General features: G+C 44.2%; 1 non-coding gene across 1 annotated transcript; it reads right to left on the bottom strand.

The window, feature by feature from the left end:
* Positions 1-2,887: 2,887 nt before the first annotated feature.
* On the bottom strand, positions 2,888-3,027 carry LOC114811773. The gene has a single exon (XR_003759469.1). It is a non-coding gene; the product is annotated as a small nucleolar RNA SNORA7 (small nucleolar RNA).
* Positions 3,028-23,217: the final 20,190 nt, after the last annotated feature.

Raw genomic sequence — 23,217 nt, forward strand, 5'->3', positions numbered from 1 at the left:
TCTTTTTATGGTATTTGTTAAGTGCATCCTGTGTGCCAAGCACTATGTTAAGTGCTGGGGTAGGTACAAGTTAATCAGGTCAGACATAGACCTTGACCTACATGGGGCTCATAGTCTAAGAGGAGAATTTAATCCCCATTTTACAGATGATGATGATGATGATTATGATAGTATTTGTTAACTGCTTACTATGTGCCAAGCACTATTCTAAGCACTGGGGGATATAAGGTAGTCAAGGTTGTACATGGGGCTCACAGTCTTAATCCCCATTTTACCGTTGAGGTAATGGAGACACAGAGAAGTAAAGTGACTTGGCAGGAGTCACACATCTGACAAGTGGCAGAGCTGGGATTAGAACCCATGACCTCTGACTCCCAACTGAGTTATAGAAAATGTTATCCTGCTCATTCAGAGTCTTTGCCCAAGGTCACACAATGGGCAAAGTGGCAGAGCCAAGATTAGAACCCAGGCCCACGCACCTTGGACTAGATCACACTGCCTAGGTTTTTTTTTTTTTTCCACCAGACTTTATTCCACTGACCCACAGTGAGGTAGCTAACACCTCTTTCTGGACATATGCCATGCTGACAGGTGCTGATATCAGTGACCAATTCAGAGGACAAAGACAGACTCCGACTCCCTCACTGCAGACTCTGGAAATGAAGTCCCATATAGCAAGCAGCTATCTTCAGCTGGGATTCTTGAACACGTGCTCATTTACTAGGATAAATTAGGATGCTGACGCTAAGGAACCGTGATATGATCCAGTCATCAGTTAGTACTGTACTTACCAGCTTAAAAGATGTTTTGGTTATAAGGGGTTCCATGACTTTTATTGAAAACATGGAGAAAAATTTGTAACTGCTCCGTTTTTTTTCCCATGGGAATTGAAGTGTGCATTGAAGTAATCTGAAAGTTAATATTTGTTGAACATCCCCTGGTGGTTGCAATGCTAAATATTTGGAAAGTAGAAAACAATTAGTGATATATTCCCTTCCCACAAGATGGGAGGAGACAGATATAAAGGTATTTATGAACAGAGGAGCAAAATAAATGATTGAATGTACAATCAAATAAACCTAAACTCATTAGTGCTTAGAGTTGGCAGATGGTTTTATAGGATTTTGGATCTGGGGAAATAATCGGGGAAGACTTTGTTGGAAGATGTTGACTTTTAGGAGGCCTTCAAATATGGGGAGGGCAGTGGTTGGATTGGAATCAGAAGGTTTCTCCAAGTTGTGGGAACAGGTAGAAGAGTAAGCAAAGCAGTATAGTTAGAAGATTAGCTTGGGAAGAAGGAAGAGAGTAACGGATGAGCACAGATACATGAGGTGAGCTGATGAGTTGGTAGAGAGTTGAGTTGCTGAGTTTTAAGGATCTCAATGAGCTATCCTCCTCCTATCTAACCTGTTCGTCTCCAACTACATCCCAGACTACATTCTCCTCCTCTAACGCCAGCCTATTCTCTCAACGTCATGTCCATACCTTGTATCTACCCCAGTATTGTGCCTGTCATATAGTGCTTAACAAATATTATTATTATCTGTGGAAAGTTAAAAGGAGCAGTAGATTTAGGAGAGAAGATATGTTTGATATTAGGCACATCAATCTGAAGTGCCTGTGGGACTTCCAAGTGGAGATGTCCTGGTGCAAATATAAGATTGCTGGTTATAGAGAAGTCAGGAGAGGTAGATTTGGAAATAGTCTGCATGGAGGTAGTAGCTTAAATAATGTCAGTGTATCAACTCTCCAAGAGAGTGAGTATCAAACAAGAACAGTAGAGGAGTCAGTGAGTGAGGCTAAGGAGTGGTCAGAGTACAGTAGCGAAGGAAACTAACAGGTTAACACCAGGATGGGGGTCGGTATGAAAAGAGTGATGAAAGAAGAGGGGCACGAGGTAGTAGAGATTGATGGTGAGGATGGTGGGTAAGGTGTCCAAAGGGAGTGATAGGATGACTCAGGAGGCGTGTGTCCAGAATACAGAGGTTTTGGTAAGGAGTGAGGACTAAATGTATGGTTTAGGAAGGAATGTGGCTGAGTTGGCAGGTTGTAAATTTGCGTTCAGACAGTGCTAAATCAGAGCTGGTTAGGGGAGAGGTGGTGCCGTTTTTTGAGATGATTAGTCAGTGTGTGGTTGAGTTGGGATGAAAAAAGAGGTCAACTGAATTGAGAAGTGGACTGAGACGAGTTCTGGAAGACAGGGATCATCAGCAGGGAAGTTGAAATCTCCTAGGATCAATGTAGGAGAAGGAAGTGGAGAGTAGGAAGGTCAGAAAGTCATCAAAATGGGTGAGAAATGTGAGGTGGGAAGAGGAGGGGTAAGATAGCCACTAGGAATTGGAGAAGGTGATAAAGATTTACGATGTGGTATTTAAAGGAGGAGAAGCAGGTTTTGAGATTGTGAAAGTTACATTATAGGGTGTTGAGCTGGCTGATTGTTCACGCCACCTGACTTGGATTTAGTGAGAGAAGATGAGTCAGAGAGCACAAAGCAGAGGAGAGGGTCAGCAGCCCAGAACCAAGTCTCCGCGATAGTGAGGGGGCCGAGTAGTGATTGGCTTAGAAAAGGGAAAGGTGCAGGAAACTTTATCCAAGATTAAACAGGGGTCCACAGTCCATAGTTGTGGACTGGAGTTGCTGGACAGGATAGTGACAGGCAAGGAGAACCTGGATTGGGGAGTAGGTCTTGATTTATGCTGTTCAGTTGTCTCCGACCCCCAGTGACTCCATGGCAACTCCATCTGCAATCGTTCTGGTAGTGTATCCATAGAGTTTTCTTGGTAAAAGTACCGAAGTGGTTTATCGTTGCCTCCTTCCACCCAGGAAACTCAAGTCTCCACCCTTGACTCTCTCCCATGCCGCTGCTGCCCAGCCTGGGTGAGTTTTGATTTGTAGCAGATTGCCTGCCATTCGCTATCCATTGCTCAAGGTAGGAATGGAATGGACAGGCCTCTGCTTGACTCTCTCTCTCCCATAGCCGAGACTGGTAGAGTACTGGAAACTTTCCAGATGCGATCCTGAGAGAAGTTTGGAGCATAGGAGAAGGAGGCTAAAAGATATAGGTGTGGGTTATCAGTGTTTTTTGAGGTTGCCAGTTCAGAGAGGGAGTGGGATGGAAGAACAAGGATATGCAGGTAAAAAGGGAAGGGAGGGAAAGAGCTAAGTGACAGCTGCCTCCACCTTCCCAACATTCTAATATTGGCAAAGGTTTCCATCTCCTCTACTCCTTGTAGGGAGGGAGTGGCAGTGAAGTCTTCCCCCTCAGTGGTGATGAGGAATAGCAAAGCCTGGAGCAGTGACTTGCATCACTGCATACTCTTCTGTAAAATGGGGATTAAGATATGTCCAACTTGATTAGATTCTATCTACCCCAGCCTTTGTACAGTGTTTGGCACATTATAAGTGCTTAACAAATGCCATTTAGAAACTACCTATTAAATGACACAATGGCTTTTTTTTTTAAAGTCCCCAAGTCAACAGATCCATCTGTGCCCTTTAACACAAGAGAAAAGACACAAAATCTGCTATTGGCATATGCTTCTGATCACCTGGTAATTTTTTCCCATTCAGCAGGGGGCAAACATCATTTAGGGAAATTGTTGATACAATCATCCAGGAAATATTACAACCCAAATCAGTGGGTCCCAGAAGCACAAGCCTAAAACAGCATTTGGGGCTTGTTTGGTGACAATTAAGGGCTTTGGACTGACAGCTGGAAGAAAAGAGAGATGCAACAACCTACACAAGGGAACAGTTTATAGAGCCCACGATTGTCATGGTAGACAAATAGCTGATGCTGTATCAGCAGCATGCAGATGGAGACTTAATCAAAGATTAGGAAGACTATCGATCACAAAAGACCACCCCATCAGATGGGAAGTTGCAAGATGGGAAGGAGACCCAATGATTGTGTCAACTTTATACGATTATAAAAATCTTCAAAGCAGCGGTCAAGTCCTATCTATAATATGGCTGCAAGACAAACTCATAAGCAGCTTTTCAGCATCATCTGCAGGCTCAAGATGTTTATACAAGATCAAACGCCAAGATACGGTGATCAGAAACCAAGTTTGGTCTGTTAGTGTTACAGCTGTGCTGGCTATCATTCAGATCCAGTGTCGTGGATAGCTGGGCTCCAGAAAAGTAAACTAAAGTTTGGTGAATGCAAGCGAGTCAGGCTCTATAAAGAATATTATAATGTCTCGCTGAAGGACTTGAAGGAATATGTCAACTTGAGGAAAGCTTTAACATCAGATCAGTGACCTCTCATCTAGCCACCCAGAATGGTTGAGCATTTTGAGCAAGAGCCTTGCACTCCCCAAGAGAAAAAGGAAAGCCTCAAGCTCCTTGTCGGCAGGATGAGTGTCTACCAACTCTGCCAAATGCAATGCTCTGCACCCAGTAAGTGCCCAATAAATACCACTGATTACGAGAATTGTAGCCTTATGGAAATAACTGAAACAGCTAGGGACTTGGAAATCACACATCTGTGCAAGGATAGAATCATTTTCAGAAACACTGTCAAAGACTACAAAAGCAGTGGTACCTTATGTCCTAGAAAGTTCCTTTGATTATTTAAAGATTCTTCAACTCAAAAATAGTATTCATGCGATGTGCAAGACAGGAGAGCTAAGCAGCTATATTTGATATTTTAATTTCCCTAAAATTTTAGAATATTTTTGACAAAAATATATCACTTTGTAAATCATATTGACATATTTTATTGAAAATATTATTCTATTAATATCAGACTTCAATATTTTTTCTGGTATGATACCCATCCCTAAACTAGTAATTGACCATAGCATCCTTCAGAAGACTAAAGTTTAATCACAGAATCTTATATAAAAGTTAATGAGCCATATGCCAAATGAAAAAAAAATAATAATTCTGTTAGCCCATTTCAGCAGAACTGTTGATCTGGATTTTTTAAAGTTATATAAAGCAAGCAAAATAAAAGGATTTGTCCGTAATGAGATTTTAAGCTACTGTCTGCATTTGCAATCTTGTAGAATTACGCCATCTAGAGTTTTGAGAATTACAAACTTCAAAACTTCCCAAATGACTTAATACCGTAGATCTGAGTAAAGAGAAGGCATAATTTAAAAATGTTCTACACTGATGTTTATATTATGTGTTATTGAAACATTACAAAATAAAATGTATTTTTGGGTTTGCGGTATTGCCATACTGAGAAGGTAGAATTTGTTTTTATCGAAGCAGAGGGCATTAAAGCGACATATTTTGTGTGATGGTGATAGTCATGAAATGAAATTTCAATCCTGAAATCTAAAAGCCAGTGTCTTTATGAAATAATTAATAGCAAAATTGCCCAGATAACAATTATATGTGGTAAAACAAAATTCCATGAAAATCCTTATCATTTTACCTTTATTTTTCTGCTGGGGTGACCGAAACTGTAAAATGAAGTGGTTTGTAGAAACCATCATTCCAAACTTTCATAAGCTATCCCAAAATTTACACAGAGCATTTCAATAATTAAAATATTCTCATAAATATTAGGCACTATCCTCTTCACCCCTAATATGACATCATCTGCTCTAGAGGAAAGACCCTGGGCCTGGCAAGTCAGAGGACCCAAGTTCTTATGTGGGTTTCACCACTTGCCCACTGGGTGACCTTAAGTTCCCTGCCTCAGTTTTCTGATCTGAAAATGGGGATGATAACCTTTCTCCCTTCCCACTGGCTCATGAGCCCCGTGTGGATAAAGAACCATGTCCAATCTTTGATAATTTGACTCCAATACTAGGATGCCAAAAGTCTTTTGCCTCCTGAGCACGGGCCTAGGAGTCAAAAGGTCATGAGTTCTAAGTCCGGCTCTGCCCCTTGTCTGCTGTGTGACTTTGGGCCAGTCATTTAACTTCTCTGGGCCTCAGTTCCCTCATCTGTAAAATGGAGATTAAGACTGTGAGCTCTACGTGGGACAGGGACTGTGTCCAACACAATTATCTTGTATCTTAAAACAGTGCCTGACACATAGTAAGCGCTTAACAAATACCATAATTATTATAATTATTACTGAGTAACATTGATTGTAGCCTTCTTGTCAGCCCATAATGGAAAGATCACTGTTGTGGGAATCAGGAGATCTGGGATCTAGTCCAGATCATACTGGGGAAGACTGCCCATGCCCTTCTCCATGTGCTGTACTCCTGCCCACCTACTCTGAGCCTCTTCAGGAACATGACTGGCGAGCAGAGAATGGGAGTGTTGCCGTGGAAGCCGCTAGCACTATACTCATGATTATTAACACTGTAGTGTTTGTTAAGGTCATTCTATGTGCTAAGCCTTGTTCCAAACACTAATGTAGATACAAGGTAATTAATTTGTCCATACAGTCTTCCTTCCAAAGTTTCAGAACCAAGACTCAGCATCTGGCTTAGTTGGAAGTCAGAGGATGCGGGTTCTAATCCCGACTCCAGCACTTGTCTGCTGTGTGACCTTGGGGAAGCCATTTACCTTCTCTGTGCCTCAGTTACCTCATCTGGAAAATAGGGATTAAGACTGAGAGCCCCATGTGGGACAACCTGATTACCTTGTATCTACCTCAGCTCTTAGAACAGTGCTAGGGACATAGTAAGTGCTTAACAAATACCATAATTATTATTATTACCCACCGTATCTGAGACTCCATCATTATCATCACTGAAGTGATTTGAAAGCTCCTAAAAAGGGAAACGTTTCTGAGAATATCACTAATGTTCTGAATGGCTAGAGATTTGGATGAAGGTGTCTTGCCTGAAGCGAAGTCAACTTGTGTATGTCAGGAGCCTCGGCCTCATGTAACAATAATAATAATAATGATGATGGCATTTGTTAAGCGCTTAGTATGTTTGAAGCACTGTTCTAAGTGCTGGGTAGATACAAGGTAATCACATTGTCCCTCGTGGAACCCACAGTCTTTATCCCCATTTTACAGATGAGATAACTGACTGTGACTGTGGTCAAGTCATTTAACCCCTCTGGGGCCTCAGTTTATAGCCCTATCCAGGCCTCACAGGGCCATTATTAAAGTGCTAAGTAAGGGCAGAATGATTAATATTCATTTCTCAGAAATAGTTTCAGTTGAGATTTAGTAGACACAATTTCTGCTTTGGGTTACCCACAGTTAAAATAATTGAGGTGAAGTAATGCTACCGTGTCCATGACCAACAAGAGGATCCCAGAAGATCTGACTTAGCTTGCTGCTGCTCCCCTCCTGCAGAGGCTGAGTCAAGAATGATTCCCAAAGTTAATTGACCACGGCTACCCCAGCTCTGCTGCACAACTGTGATTTTAGTATGATGGGATGTGTTTGTGTAATAGATTTTAGAAGCTGTGAGACCACCTGGAGCATTTCTGGGCTAGACCAGCAAGTAGTGAAAGGTTTGTAATATTTCTAGTTTCATTGAGAATTAAACCCAGACAGAAAAATGATTCGTTGAGTGACATTAAGCATTAGTGCAAAGACTTATTTTTTAGCTACAAAGAATGCCTTCATTTTGTTTAGAAGACACTCGAAACGTAGGGCCCATAAGATCTTTCAGTTGCTATGGGGAGTTCTGTTATTCGTCAATGTAGTGTTTCCTACTTGGCAATGTTGTATATTTATGATGGCATCCACGCTTGCTGGGTTGTAGCATTTGCAGTGGAACTTGTATTGCAGCCAGTTAAGAAGGGAGGGGAAAAGAAAGCAAATTAAACTTGACTTATTGGCAAGGATGCAGTAGCTTCTCATTACTTGCATCCATGTATTCCAAGAACACTAAATGCAACTGCACTCACTTTGGCCATAGTAACTCTCATATCGTAACGGATTCTTTGTGTCACGGCTAAATTGCACGAAGCTTCTTATATTGTAAATGCTACGGTCCCCGGCTAAATGAGCTCTACGTTGTAAATGGACAAGATACCAGGCAAGATTTGTTAAAATAGAGGAAGAAGACCAAACAAGTTAATTTTGATCATTCCCCCAAAAGGAAAATGGTCTGAGAAGGATTAAAAAAGAAATTGTGTTTTCTTTGGCTGACAATATGTAAAATTGAAGGGTGTTAGAAAACAAGTCCATGGCCGGATTGGGATGCTTTATGATTTTTCAAATGGCTGCAGGAGGTTGGTTGGGGTGGGAGCCTGGACTGTGAAACCTGTGGTGTAAAATTGCTGGTTTCCCCTACACTTCCCAGAAACTATTGGGACAATGTAGGAGGAGACTGGTTCCTCTGCCAATAATGGAAAAGATACACCTTCAAGGGGGAGAGGCCAAATTTTCCTGAAGAGAGCATAAAGAGGAAGTCAAGGAGTTGGACATTCCTGTAGTGTTCTGTGCCTGGCAATGGCTCCCTGGAGATGATAATGTTGGTATTTGTTAAGCGCTTACTATGTGCAGAGCACTGTTCTAAGCACTGAGGTAGATACAGGGTCATCAGGTTGTCCCACATGAGGCTCACAGTTCATCCCCATTTTACAGGTGAGGTAACTGAGGCAGAGAGAAGTGAAGTGACTTGCCCACAGTCACACAGCTGACAAGTGGCTGAGCCAGGATTCGAACCCATGACCTCTGACTCCCAAGCCTAGGCTCTTGCCACTGAGCCACGCTGCTTCTCTCCAACCAGGAGAATTTCTCCCTGTTTAAATTATTTCTGGGGCAAGAGAGAAGCCAGGACAAGTTAATCTGGGGTGCTCAGTGATCTTTAGACTATACCATTTCCACAAGCAAAGCTTTCAGGAGGCTGCATGGTCGAAACACGTGGTCTTTGCGAATCGGATCATCAACTTGGCTCTTGTACTTCTGAACCTCAGTGGCTTTATATACCCTTGTAAACCCTGATTTTGGTTTGGTATTTTCTGTTGTTATCTTTTTCAACTTGTGATTCTGATTATAGCCTGACGTTGCCTATTATCTTCTTTGGGAATCTGGATCAGCCATGGTAGCTGGGGCCTTTCCAAAACTTTCAACAGTTTTATGATAGGTTGGTGGATTTTGCTCTCCGAAATGTTAATCTGGTGAAATCCTTCACGATGATCCCTTAAAGCAGAACTTTTATAGAGTCTCCTCAATGTCTCTCGGCAAACTTTAGATTACAAAGTTGCTGGACCTTGGGAGCAAGGGGGAGGCACCGGGGAAGGGGTTGGCGAGACTTTTCATGCGGCTTGGGAGGAAGGAACCCAAGCTGACCACGGATGGTTGTGGACTTTTTTCGCAGACTGAAGCATATCAAGGTGAACCTAGAACTGACCCTCATGGCAGAGAGAATTCCAGTCTAGGCCATTGCAAGCAGGGCTCGCCCAACTCCCAGGGAGGGCTAATGCTCCTCAAGCTCCATCTCCTCCCTCATCAGTCAGGAGCATGGAAAGCACTGTGAGAGGGAAAGGAATTGGAGCTCACAGAAGGCTGCTGATTAAAGCAGCAGAGTGTAGTGGATGGAGCACAGGACTGGGAGTCAGAAGGTCATGGGTTCTAATGCCACTCCGCCGCTTATCTACTGTGAGATCTTGGGTAAATCACTTCACTTCTCTGTGCCTCACTTACCTCATCTGTAAATGGGGATTGAGACTGTGAGCCCCATGTGGGACAGAGACTGTCCAATAGGATTCGTTTGTATCCACCTCAGGGCTTTGTGCAGTGCCTGGCACCCAATAATAATAATAATAATGATTGTGCTATTTAAGTGCTTAGTATGTACCAGGCACTGTACTGAGCACTGGGGTGGATAAAAGCAAATCGGGTTGGACTCAGTCCCTGTCCCTTGTGGGGCTCACCGTCTTAATCCACATTTTACAGATGATGTAACTGAAACACAGAGAAGTGAAGTGACTTGTCCAAAGTCACACAACAGACAAGTAGTGGAGCCAGGATTGGAACCCACATCCAACTCTAATTGCATGAGAAATGCCACAGTTAAGTAATTACCACCACTGTCAGGCTGGGTGGGTGAAGAGAGGTGGATATATGTGCAGTGCGGGGGGGGGGGGGCAGGGCCTTTTCCCTTCTCTCAAAGAAAGAAAATGGCACCAACTGAAGCAGCACATACTAGTTCCTCGGGAGGGTTCGTGCTGCGCTGCCCAAGGTCCAATGTGGTTTGGGGCAGCACCTACCCACCAGAAGAGCCGGGATAGAGCTGCATTGGTTTGTGCTGTTTTTCTGCTTTGAGGGGAGGGAAAAGGACCCCCCCACTTACCCCCCCACTGGCATGGGAGCAGGTATCCCTTCACCCATACAGTTAGTGGATGTGGGGGTAGCCACCAGTTGGGCCATGTGAGCGTGGCTCAGTGGAAAGAGCCCAGGCTTGGGAGTCAGAGGTCATGGGTTCTAATTCTGGCTCCGCCACTTGCCAGTTGTGTGACTCTGGGCAAGTCACTTCATTTCTTGGGGCCTCAGTTCCCTCATCTGGAAAATGGGGATGAAGACTGTGAGCCCCACATGGGACAACCTGTTCACCTGGAATCCCCCCGGCGCTTAGCACAGTGCTTTGCTCTAGTAAACGCTTAATAAATGCCATCATTATTAATATTATTATGTACAGGGGGACAGCAACAGGCCGGTGTCAGTTTGTGACATATATCTGGCCTGGGGAGGGGACAGGTGAGTGAGGTCACATGCAGGGGGTGATATGACTGGCCAGGAGGTGAAACCATGAACATGGGAGGCGAGCAGAAAGCTGGTGTCAGATTATGTCATATGACTGGAACTGGGAGGCGGTGCCATTCATTCATTCAATAGTATTTATTGAGCGCTTACTATGTGCAGAGCACTGTACTAAGCGTTTGGAATGAACAAGTCGGCAACAGATAGAGACAGTCCCTGCCATTTGACGGGCTTACAGTCTAATCGGGGGAGACAGACAGACAAGAACAATGGCAATAAATAGAGTCAAGGGGAAGAACATCTCGTAAAAACAATGGCAACTAAATAGAATCAAGGTGATGTACATTTCATTAACAAAATAAATAAGGTAATGAAAATATATACAGTTGAGCGGAGGAGTACAGTGCTGAGGGGATGGGAAGGGAGAGGGGGAGGAGCAGAGGGAAAGGGGGGAAAGAGGGTTTAGCTGCGGAGAGGTGAAGTGGGGGTGGTAGAGGGAGTAGAGGGAGAAGAGGAGCTCAGTCTGGGAAGGCCTCTTGGAGGAGGTGAGTTTTAAGTAGAGTTTTGAAGAGGGGAAGAGAATCAGTTTGGAGGAGGTGAGGAGGGAGGGCGTTCCAGGACCGCGGGAGGACGTGTCCCAGGGGTCGACGGTGGGATAGGCGAGACCGATGGACGGTGAGGAGGTGGGCGGCAGAGGAGCGGAGCGTGCGGGGTGGGCGGTAGAAAGAGAGAAGGGAGGAGAGGTAGGAAGGGGCAAGGGGATGGAGAGCCTTGAAGCCTAGAGTGAGGAGTTTTTGTTTGGAGCGGAGGTCGATAGGCAACCACTGGAGTTGTTTAAGAAGGGGAGTGACATGCCCAGATCGTTTCTGCAGGAAGATGAGCCGGGCAGCGGAGTGAAGAATAGACCGGAGCGGGGCGAGAGAGGAGGAAGGGAGGTCAGAGAGAAGGTTGACACAGTAGTCTAGCCGGGATATAACGAGAGCCTGTAACAGTAAGGTAGCCGTTTGGGTGGAGAGGAAAGGGCGGATCTTGGCGATATTGTAAAGGTGAAACCAGCAGGTCTTGGTAATGGATAGGATGTGTGGGGTGAACGAGAGAGAGGAGTCAAGGATGACACCGAGATTGCGGGCCTGAGAGACGGGAAGGATGGTCGTGCCATCCACGGTGATGGAGAAGTCTGGGAGAGGACCGGGTTTGGGAGGGAAGATGAGGAGCTCAGTCTTGCTCATGTTGAGTTTTAGGTGGCGGGCCGACATCCAGGTGGAGACGTCCCGGAGGCAGGAGGAGATGCGAGCCTGAAGGGAGGGGGAGAGGACAGGGGCAAAGATGTAGAGCTGCGTGTCATCTGCATAGAGATGGTAGTCAAAGCCGTGAGAGCGAATGAGTTCACCGAGGGAGTGAGTGTAAATGGAGAACAGAAGAGGGCCAAGAACTGACCTTTGAGGAACTCCAACAGTTAAAGGATGGGAGGGGGAGGAGGGTCCAGCGAAGGAGACTGAGAATGACCGGCCAGAGAGGTAAGAGGAGAACCAGGAGAGGACAGAGTCCGTGAAGCCAAGGTGAGATAAGGTATGGAGGAGGAGGGGATGGTCGACAGTGTCAAAGGCAGCAGAGAGGTCAAGGAGGATCAGAATGGAGTAGGAGCCATTGGATTTGGCAAGAAGGAGGTCATGGGTGACCTTAGAGAGAGCAGTCTCGGTAGAGTGGAGGGGATGGAAGCCAGATTGGAGGGGGTCTAGGAGAGAATGGGAGTTAAGGAATTCTAAGCAGCGATTGTAGACGACTTGTTCTAGGATTTTGGAAAGGAAGGGTAGTAGGGAGATAGGGCGATAACTGGAGGGGGAAGTGGGGTCAAGAGCGGGTTTTTTTAGGATGGGGGAGACATGGACATGTTTGAAGGCAGAGGGGAAGGAGCCATTGGAGATTGAGTGGTTAAAAATAGAAGTTAAGGAAGGGAGGAGGGCAAGGGCGATGGTTTTAATAAGGTGAGAGGGAATGGGGTCCGAGGCGCAGGGGTAGGGGGTGGCACTTGCGAGGAGGGAGGCGATCTCCTCTGAGGATACTGCAGGGAAGGATGGGAAAGTAGGGGAGAGGGTCGGTGGGGGGGAGGGGAGAGGCGGAGGGGTGACTTTGGGGAGCTCAGACCTGATTATGTTGATTTTCGTGAGGAAATAGGTGGCCAGATCATTGGGGGTGAGAGATGGGGGAGGGGGAGGAAGAGGGAGCCTAAGGAGTGAGTTAAAGGTCCGGAACAATCGGCGGGGGTGACGGGCATGGGTGTCGATGAGGGAGGAGAAGAAGTTTTGCCTGGTGGAGGAGAGGGCAGAGTTAAGGCAGGAAAGGATAAATTTGAAGTGTGTGAGGTCGGCTTGGTGCTTGGACTTTCGCCAGCAGCGCTCAGCAGTTTGAGCATAGGAGCGTAGGAGGTGGACAGAGGAGGTGATCCAGGGCTGTGGGTTAGTGGAGCGAGAGCGGCGGAGGGAAAGGGGGGCGAGAGTCGAGATGAGTAGAGAGGGTGGAGTTGAGAGCGGAGACCCGATCATCGAGAGTGGGAAGAGAGGACAGGGCGGCAAGGTGAGGAGAGATGCTTTTGGAAAGACGGAAGGGATCGAGAGAGCGGAGGTCTCTGTGGGGCAGTAGCAAAGATTTGCAGGGGGAGGGAGTGTGAGAGATGAGGCAGTTGAGAAGGTTATGGTCAGAGAGAGGGATTTCAGAGTTGGTGAGGGAGGAGATAGTGCAGCGGTAGGAGATGACGAGATCGAGGGTATGACCGAGTTGGTGAGTGGGCGCGGTATGGTGGAGGAGGAGGTCGGCAGAGTCGAGGAGGGATAGCAGGCGGGCGGCAGAGGAGTCGTCGGGTACATCCATATGGATGTTGAAGGCTCCGAGGATCAGAGTGGGCAGAGAGAAGGAGAGAAGGAAGGTGAGAAAGGGGTCAAGGTGGTTGAAGAAGTCGGAGGTGGGACCGGGGGGGCGGTAGATGACAGCGACAAGTATCTGGAGGGGGTGGTAGAGGCGAATGATATGGGCTTCGAAGGAGGGGAAGGAGAGGGAGGGGGGAGGAGGGATAGTGCGGAAGCGGCATCGGGGCGAGAGGAGGAAGCCGACGCCTCCTCCCTTACCGGTGAGTCTGGGGGAGTGGGAGAAGGAGAGGCCTCCGCTGGAGAGAGCAGCGGCGGAGACCGTGTCTTCGGGAGAGAGCCATGTTTCCGAAAGGGCGAGGAGGAGGAGAGAGCGGGAGAGGAAAAGGTCATGGACGAAAGGTATCTTACCTGTAATAGAGCGGTGCCATGTTGGACTGTAGTTCAACCCCTTCTCCTCGTGATTGGAATAATTATTATTATAATAATATCACTATTAATAATAATGACTGTACTTGTTAAGCACTTTCTAGGTGTCCAGCACTGTTCTAAACTACTGGGGGAGAAACAAGCAAATTAGGTTGGATATCGTCCCTGACTCACTTGAGGTTCACAGTCCTAATCCCCATTTTACAGACGAGGTAAGTGAGGCCCAGAAAAGTGAAGTGACTTGCCCAAGGTTACATAGCAGACAAATGGTGGAATTGGGATTAGAACCCAGGTCCTTTAGACTTACGGCCCATGGTCTATCCACTAGGCCACCCTGCTTCTCAACTGATAGGACACCAAGTAATTCATAGGATGCCCAAACAACTTTGTAAACCAACCAAACTCCTCCTTTACAAAATACACCCCATCATAATCTGTTTTCAAATAAATTCTGGCTGGAGTTTGTAATACCATATTTTTCTCAAACATATGATGATCAGTTATTTTTAGCCATACTACACAGCTAAATGACCCCAATTTCAATTTCGTGAAGTAAAAGCTTCCGAATGTAATAAATTTGTGAAAAGAGTTTGAGATTAATTCTAAACAGTCTTCAGAGCTTCTAAGTAGGATCTATAAGAAGCTGAGATGTTTGTAATTTGTTTGGTTTGGAATCAAATCCATGCCCTAAAATCTGAGCGATCTCATTTAGGGAAAAGATGTTCATCAACTCACCTGATCACGAAAGGAAAGGGATTTTTCTAGTTTAGAAGTAGTAGCTAAAGATATTGTAATCTACATCATCAGCGTGTTGATTAAAGAGACACAGTGAGGTCATTTTGGGTTGCTGAATCAAAATACAGGAGCTTCTAACCCATTGAGAAGGCTAATAATTTGGAAGAAAGGGACAAGATTAACTTGACTTTCTTCTCTTATTAAAGAGCAAGCTATGAAAGTAAGAATGTTTAATGTCAAATATTTAGTAGATCCCAACACCTATTCATCCTATTTCTGCAGCTATATATATTAATAGCAGGACCGATAAACAATCCATTTCAGGTGTTCAGTTTGAAAAAGCCCGAGCACACAAGAGCATTTTTTAAAACACTTATTATGAAGTGTATGGAAATTGTACTAAAAATATTTCAATGTTTTATAAAATTTGTCTGTATTTCAGTGTGATTCATTTTGTATGGCTTTGCCTGAAATGGAAAGCATGTTCATGGGGTCTGCTAATGGTAAGTTGAATGTTCTGCAGGTTCCCATAAAGACCCTAAATTGACTTCTGTTGTTCCTCGGGCCATGTTTGCCCTCCATCATGACCATCGTTAATGCCCATCCTTCAATTTCCGTAGAGTCATTTACATTCCATCCATTACATTCCATTTCTAGAGTCATGTACATTTACATTTACAGAGAAGCAGCGTGGCTCAGTGGAAAGAGCATGATCTTAGGAGTCAGAGGTCATGGGTTTGAATCCTGGCTCTGCCACTTGTCAGCTGTGTGACTGTGGACAAGTCACTTAACTTTTCTGTGCCTCAGTTACCTCATCTGTAAAATGGGGATGAAGACTGTGAGCCTCACAAGGGACAACCTGATTACCCTGTATCAACCCCAGCGCTTAGAACAGTGCTCCGCACATAGTAAGCGCTTGACAAATACCAACATTATTATTCCCTGGGCCACACCTTGGAGGTGACACACTCTTTTACAGAAGTTTATGAAATGTAGATTCGATAGGATCTCTTGCCTCCCTGATGCTGGAAGCCAAAGAAGGTCATCCTCAGGAGTTTGAGAGCCACAACATGTAAGTAAGCTCTTTAAGGGTAAAAGCCCGTAACTTTTACTCCTAGTGAATCAATCAATCAATGGTATTTAGTGAGTGCTTACCGTGTGCGGAGCATTATACTAGGAGTTTGGAGAGGGCGATATGGTATGCCCCATATCAATACTACAGTGCTCTATAAACAGTAGACACTGGATTAATAATGATAGATGAAGATAAAATATCCAAGGAAAAGGGAGGTTATTGCTAATGCTTTTCCCTTCTAGCTCCAATAACCTTCTCTTGTACTTTCCCTGGTCCTCTGTACTGCCCTTTACACTCTGTAGGTGCTAAATGAATACTACTGTTATATTACCACTGAAACTCGCAGCTATTTTTATTACTAATATTTCACTGGAAATATTTTATAGGGTAAATGGGTGAGTCAGAGCTAAATTGGGAATGGTTGGACAACTTTGTGCCCATCAGAGAAGCAGCATGACCAAGTGGATAGAGCAGGGTCTTGGGAGTCAGAAGGACCTGGGTTAATTCATTCATTCACTCAATCGTATTTACTGAGTGCTTACTGTGTGCAGAGCACTGTACTAAGTGCTTGGAATGTACAATTCAGGAACAGATAGAGACAATCCCTGCCCAACAACAGGTTCACAGTCTAAACGGGGGTTCTAATACTGGTTCCACCACATGTACGCTGGGTGAGTTAGGGTAAGTCACTTGACTTCTCTGGACCTCAGTTACCTCATATGTAAAATGGGGATTAAGAGTGTGAGCCCCATATGGGACAGGAACCGTGTCCAACCTGATTAACTTGCATCTACTCCAGTGCTTAGAACAGTGTTTGGCACATAATAAGCACTTAAAAAGTATCATGATTATTACCAGAGCTCCAGCATTCATACTACTTACTATTTCCTACTGTAAGTAAGATCACACACCTACCATTATTTAGTTTAGGCCGTGAACAGCATTTAAACTAGTGCCAGTGCTTAATTAGCTTTAACTAATGACAAAAAAATCGAAGGAGATCAGAAGTTAGGGTAGTCATAAAAGGAGATTTACATCTTGAAATGGCAGAAGAATCTAACTAGGGCCAATAATGTGAAACACAAATGTTCAGAGGAGAAGAGAAACCTGCTCCCTGACAGAGAATTATGGGTTACAGATGACGAACTTGATATGTTTGCAATGCACTAATGAAGGCAAGAATCTGCACTAGAAAACTGTCCTCTGCTTGGTGGGTCTGTTCTGCTCTAGGAAGCTGCAGACAAAATAAGACCTGGATTTTCCAACAGCTGGATTCAGATTCCCTCATCTCTCATTATGCCTGTAAAACTTGAGTTCAGCTAGTTTATGTCTCTTCCTGCTTCAGGCATTAGAAATATGAGCAAGTGGTCAGAGTAATCTCATGCAGCCCCTGGACTGTAAGGGACAGATTGGAGCAGCCCTCTAAATCATTCCCAAAGATCCCTCTCAAAAATAATTGCTATTAACCCCAGTAATCACCCTGGACAGTTCCTCACTCCCTTGTTTCACCTTAAAGCCTAGAGCAACTCCTTCCATCCTCACCTCCAGGGCACGTCTGTGGTCTGGGATGACCTTTCTATCTTAGAACTCCTTGTCCTGAGGTAACAACTGGACCTTTTTATATAATCTGAATCTGAATTCAGGGTTACAGATACCATAAAGTGTCTATCCATCTATCATTTCTCTATCATCTATCTATTTTTGTCTTTAGCTCTTTCTTTCCATCATCTACCTAGCTCTCTAGCCATCTTTCTCCTATACAGCATCTCCCCAGTTACCCCTTCTTCACCATCCAAGCACCTAACTCTCTGGCACAAGTTCTTTTAACTTCTTTGCTGGACTCCTTGCCTCCAATCTATACTACCCACTGCTGCAAGAGTCATCTTCCTGAAGCACCACATAGCACACATCTCTGCTTTTCAAAACCTCTACTGACTCCCCATGGTCTTCCTCATCAAGCAAAAACTCCTCACAATGGACTTCAAGGCTGTTCACCAACTCACTCCACTTTACAATCTGTTCTCTTTCTCCCTAGTCCTTATCCCATTCTCTTCATTCTTCCCAAGCTAGCCCTGTCATTATACATGACTCTCCCACCACTTCCCCATCTTTCCCTCTCCTCTCCCATTTTGGAATTCCCTCTACTATCACCAAATCCATCATACCACACCCATTCCACATTTAAAGGCCTCCTAAAGCCCATCTCCTCTGAAATGTATTCCCTAATTAATTCTCAGCATCCTAAGTCATATTAATAATCAGCCATCCCTATGAACTTTTACTCATCTTCAGGAGTTTCATATATATATATAATATTTTATATATATATATATATATATGTAAATGTATATATAAACTCCTGAAGATGTTTTACACATATAAAACTCCTGAGGTTGAGTAAATATGAGTATTTGTACATATTAAATTGTACCTTCAGTGATCTATTTTATTCATTTTCTTTGCAAATACTTCTATGCCTCTCTCTCCTGTTAGAGGGAAAGCTCTTTGGGGACAGGCAATATGGTAGCTACTTGTTTTGTACTTTCCAAGTGCTAAGTATAGTGCATTGAACTCAATAGGTTCTCAATAAATACTATTACTACTTCTAAATCTAGCTAGCTAGCTAGTTACCTATCTATCTATCCTGTAATCCTACATTGTAATGATGGTGGTGAATGGTTAGGAATGATGGTTGAACCTTAGTCCTGCTAAGGGATGTAGGCCTGAAAAGAGGAGTCAATTATAATGCAAAATATACATATACTGCTGGCCTAAAGTATATACACATACACTAAAGTTTCTCATCAAAATTTTGCTGTGAGTGCCCAACAATTTAGTAGCTGCAGAATTTTAGTTAAGCTTCTGCATTTCCTATTATTTTGTCTCTCTGCTTACTCCTCACTGTGATACTTGTTAAACACTTATTATATGCCAACTACTGGGGTAGACACAAATCAATCATGTTAGATACCACAGTCCCTTTCCCATACAGGGAAATGGGAGAGAGAAACAGGTTTTGAATCCCCATTTTACCAATGAGGAAAATGAGCTCAGAGAAGTTAAGTGACTTGCCCCACATCACACAGGAGACAAGTGGTGGAGTCAGAATTAGAACCCAGACCCTCTGAATCTCAGATCCATGTTCTTGCCATTAGGCAATTCTGCTTTTAGCATGGTCCCTGCCGGTTCTGCACCTGGTGCCTTTCAACTCCCACAGTTGATGCTTAGCAGTTCAAGCAATCGTGGGTGGTTTTAGGGATGAAGAAGGAAAGATTGAGGGGGTGAAATAAAGTTGAGCTAGAAAAGGGAGAGAGTATACTGTGAGAGACAATGCTCAGGAGAGATACAGAGGGAGAGAAAGAAAGAGAGATAGGAAGAGAGGGAAAGAGAGAGAGAGTGTGCAAGAGATTCATGACCTCTAACCCATCCTTCTCAACCTCAATTACCCTAATTGGCCCCTCATCCTCCCACCATTGTTGGTCTTACTTCCTTACTCCCCTTCTATACCCTCCTTCCAGTCTTTGGAATCACTCTCCAGTCTCATTTTCTTCTTACCCAAAATGTACCCTTCTTTTCGCCCCTGTCTGCCTCACCTACTGTCCAATACCTTCTCCCAGACTTTCATCACAGGTCTTTGCTCCTTCTCTCCCCTTTCATTTCATGGTGTTTAGAGCAATAGACAAAAACAGACCTTAGGCAGCCTAGAATGCCCATAACATCCTTGAGCATCCCCAGCCCTAGCAAGCAGTGCCACCTTGGTACCACCTGACATCTTAGTGCTCTTATCATGTGCAGTGTGGGATGCTATGGCCTAGGCCATTTTTTGCACGCTTCTTCTTGTCACGTCTCCAAGTGGCAGGACTACTGCAGATCTTATGTCTCCACCACTTTCACCACTGTCCTTCTTGATCCTTTCTTGGAGAAGCAGCGTGGCTCAGTGGAAAGAGCCCGGGCTTTGGAGTCAGAGGTCATGGCTTCGAATTCCGGCTCTGCCGCTTGTCAGCTGTGTGATTGTGGGCAAGTCACTTAACTTCTCTGGGCCTCAGTTACCTCATCTGTAAAATGGGGATTAAGACTGTGAGCCCCACGTGGGACAACCTGATTCCCTTGTGTCTACCCCAGCGCTTAGAACAGTGCTCTGCACATAGTAAGCGCTTAACAAATACCAACATTATTATTATTATTATTATTATCCGTGGAGTCTGTGGGAATCACTAGCAAGTGTCCCTGTCTTTCCCAGCACTACAGACAGCACAAGTATCCTCCCTGTCTGACAAGCCCATAACATTGGCATTATTCTCCATTCATCTCTCTCATTCAACCCACATTACTAAGCACTGGGGTATGTACAAGCTAATCAGATTGGATACAGTCCAATCCATGCCCACGTGGGGCTCAAAGTCATGACCCCCATTTTGCAGATAATAATGATGGTATCTGTTAAGAATTTACTATGTGACAAGCACAATTCTAAGTGCTGGAGAAGATATAAGGTAAATCAGGTTGTCCCATGTGGGGCTCACAGTCTTCATCCCCATTTGACAGATGAAGTAACTGAGGCACAGAGAAGTGAAGTGTTTTGCCTAAGGTCACACAGCTGACAGTGGTAGAGCAGGGATTAGAAACCAGGTCCTTCTGATTTCCTGGCCCATGTTCTATCCACCAGGCCATGTTGCTTCTCTTCACAGTTCTACTTTAATATCATCACTAGAATCCACCCTTCTCTCTCCATCCAAACTGCTTCCATGAAGATCCAAGCACTTATTCTATCCCACCTAGACTACTGTATCAGCCTCCTTGCTGACTTCCTTGCCTCCTGTCTCTCCCCACTCCAGTGGAAAATTCTCTCTGCTGCCTGGATCATTTTTCTTAAAAAATGTTCATTCCATGTCTCCCTATGCCACAAGAACCTCCAGTCGTTGCCCATCCACCTTCACATCAAACAGAAACTCCTAAGCATTTGTTCTAAAGCACTTAATCAGTTCATCCTCTCTTTCTTTCCTTGCAGATTTCCTTTAATGACCCAATCTTTGCTCTTTGCTCTAACGCCAACCTACTCACTTTACCTCAGTCTCATCTATCTCTCTGTCAATCCTATACTACAATGTCCTGCCTCCTGCCTCTGGCCTGGAACTCCTCTCCCTTCATATCAGACATACCATCACTCTCCTCACATTCAAAGCCCTTTTAAAATCACATGTCCTTTAAGAGACCTCAGCTGTGTGACTTTGGGCAAGTCACTTAACTTCTCGGTGCCTCAGTTACCTCATCTGTAAAATGGGGATTAAGACTGTGAGCCCCACGTGGGACAACCTGATTACCCTGTGTCTACCCCAGTGCTTAGAACAGTGCTCGGCACATAGTAAGCACTTAACAAATACCAACATCCTTCTTTCTCTCCCTTGAGCAACGACTATGCACTTGGATTTGTAATAATAATAATAATAATAATGACAGCATTTGTTAATAATAAAAATGTTGGTATTTGTTAAGTGCTTACTATGTGCCAAGCACTGTTCTAAGCGCTGGGGGTGGGGTGGGGAAGAGATACTAGGTAATCAGGTTGTCCCGTATGGGGCTCACAGTCTTAATCTCCATTTTACAGATGAGGTAACTGAGGCCCAGAGAAGTTAAGTGGCTTGCCCAAGGTCACACAGCAGATAAGTGGTGGAGTCAGGATTAGAATCCTTGACCTCTGACTCCCAAGCCCAGGCTCTTTCCAATGGGCAACACTGCTTCTCATTTGCACCCTTTGAGCACTTGGTATTCACCTCACCTTTGCCCCAGAGCACTTATGTAATCAATCAGTCAATAGTATTTACTGACCGCTTACTGTGTGCAGAGCAATGTACTAACTGCTTGGGAAAATACAATACAACGGAGTTGGCAGACATGTTCCCTGCCCACAAGAAGTTTAGAGTCTAGAGGGGAAGACATATCAAAATAAATTATGGATATGTACATAGTATGGTCTATGGATATCAAGTGATGAAAGGATACAGATCTAAGTGCGTACTGTTTTATTAATGATGTATATTTATAATTCTATTAATCTATTTTGGTGGTATTGATGCCTGTCTACTTGTTTTGTTTTGTTGTCTGTCTCCCCCTTATAGACTGTGAGCCTATTGTTGGGTAGGGATTGTTTCTGTTGCTGAATTGTACTTTCCAAGTGCTTAGTATAGTGCTCTGCATACAGTAAGTGCTCAATAAATACAATTGAATGAATGAATGAATGAATGAATGAATGAGGGTTTAGTTGGAGTTGGCCTCTTGGAGAAAGTGTGTCTCCCTACTCTGCTGTACTCTCCCAGACACTCAGTATACTGCACTGCACCCAGTGAGTGCTCAATAAATACCACTGATCAATTGATTGATCCTTGAGCCATACCACCTTGACCAAGTTTCACCAAAACTCTCTTGTCGTGGCCCTAATGAAATAGCAGTACGTTACCCAACTTCCTTGAGGGTCTTTGATCTGCCTTGGCATAGGAATTGATTGTGCTACAGATTTATTTCAAATTATCAAAAGCACCCAATCTCAACCTGAAAATAACTCCTGTATCTTTTTCTTCTTGCTAGTTGGAAATCCATTTTTGTTTTTCCCCAAAAGGACTAGCTAATCTGCTCTAATGTGAACCATTTCGTAGCTACTGATCATTTGAGTTGAAATAATCATACCAACCTGGCCTAAAAACAAAATAAAAATTTCAAGACGTTCTTCCCAAAGTCTTGAGGTCCGAAGCTGGATTCAAACTGCATGTTAAAAATGAATTAAAAGAAGAACATTCAATATCTTCTCATTCTACTCTTCTACCACCCTATCCAAACCAAAGCTCTTTAGTTTCCAACAGACAGAAGCCAGAATAGTCCAGCTAATTAGAGCAATGCCTATAGAAGATGTATTCTAGCAATGTAATACCAACTCTGTAAACTTGTGGGCAGGGAATGTGTCTGTTGTTATATTGTACTTTCCCAAGTGCTTAGTACAGTGCTTTGCATGCAGTGAGTGCTCAATAAATACAATCGAATCAATGATCAATGAATGAATTTTACCACCTCTCTTCACTGTGAGCTTTCCTCAAGAATACATTCATGAAGCAGAGGAGCAGAGCCTGGAATGAATGGCAAATCCTAAAACTCAGAAAATAATCTGTTGGCTCACCTTTGTCCTCTGCCAGATTATGACCTTATGTTTAGAGTGTATGAAGTCTGTCTTTAATAATAATAATAATAATAGTATTTGCTAAGCGCTTACTGCCTGTGAAACACTGTTCTAAGCACAGAGGTAGATACAGGATAATCACTTGTCCCACATGGGGCTCACACTTTTAATCCCCATTTTGCAGATGAGGTAACTGAGGTCAGAGGAGTTAATAATGTTGGTATTTGTTAAGCGCTTAGTATGTGCAGAGCACTATTCTAAGTGCTGGGGTAGATACAGGGTAATCAGGTTGTCCCTTGTGAGGCTCACAGTCTTCATCCCCATTTTCAGATGAGTGAACTGAGGCACAGAGAAGTGAAGTGACTTG

The sequence above is a fragment of the Ornithorhynchus anatinus genome, chromosome 4 (genome assembly GCF_004115215.2).
Source record: "Ornithorhynchus anatinus isolate Pmale09 chromosome 4, mOrnAna1.pri.v4, whole genome shotgun sequence".
Classification (NCBI taxonomy): Eukaryota; Metazoa; Chordata; class Mammalia; order Monotremata; family Ornithorhynchidae; genus Ornithorhynchus; species Ornithorhynchus anatinus.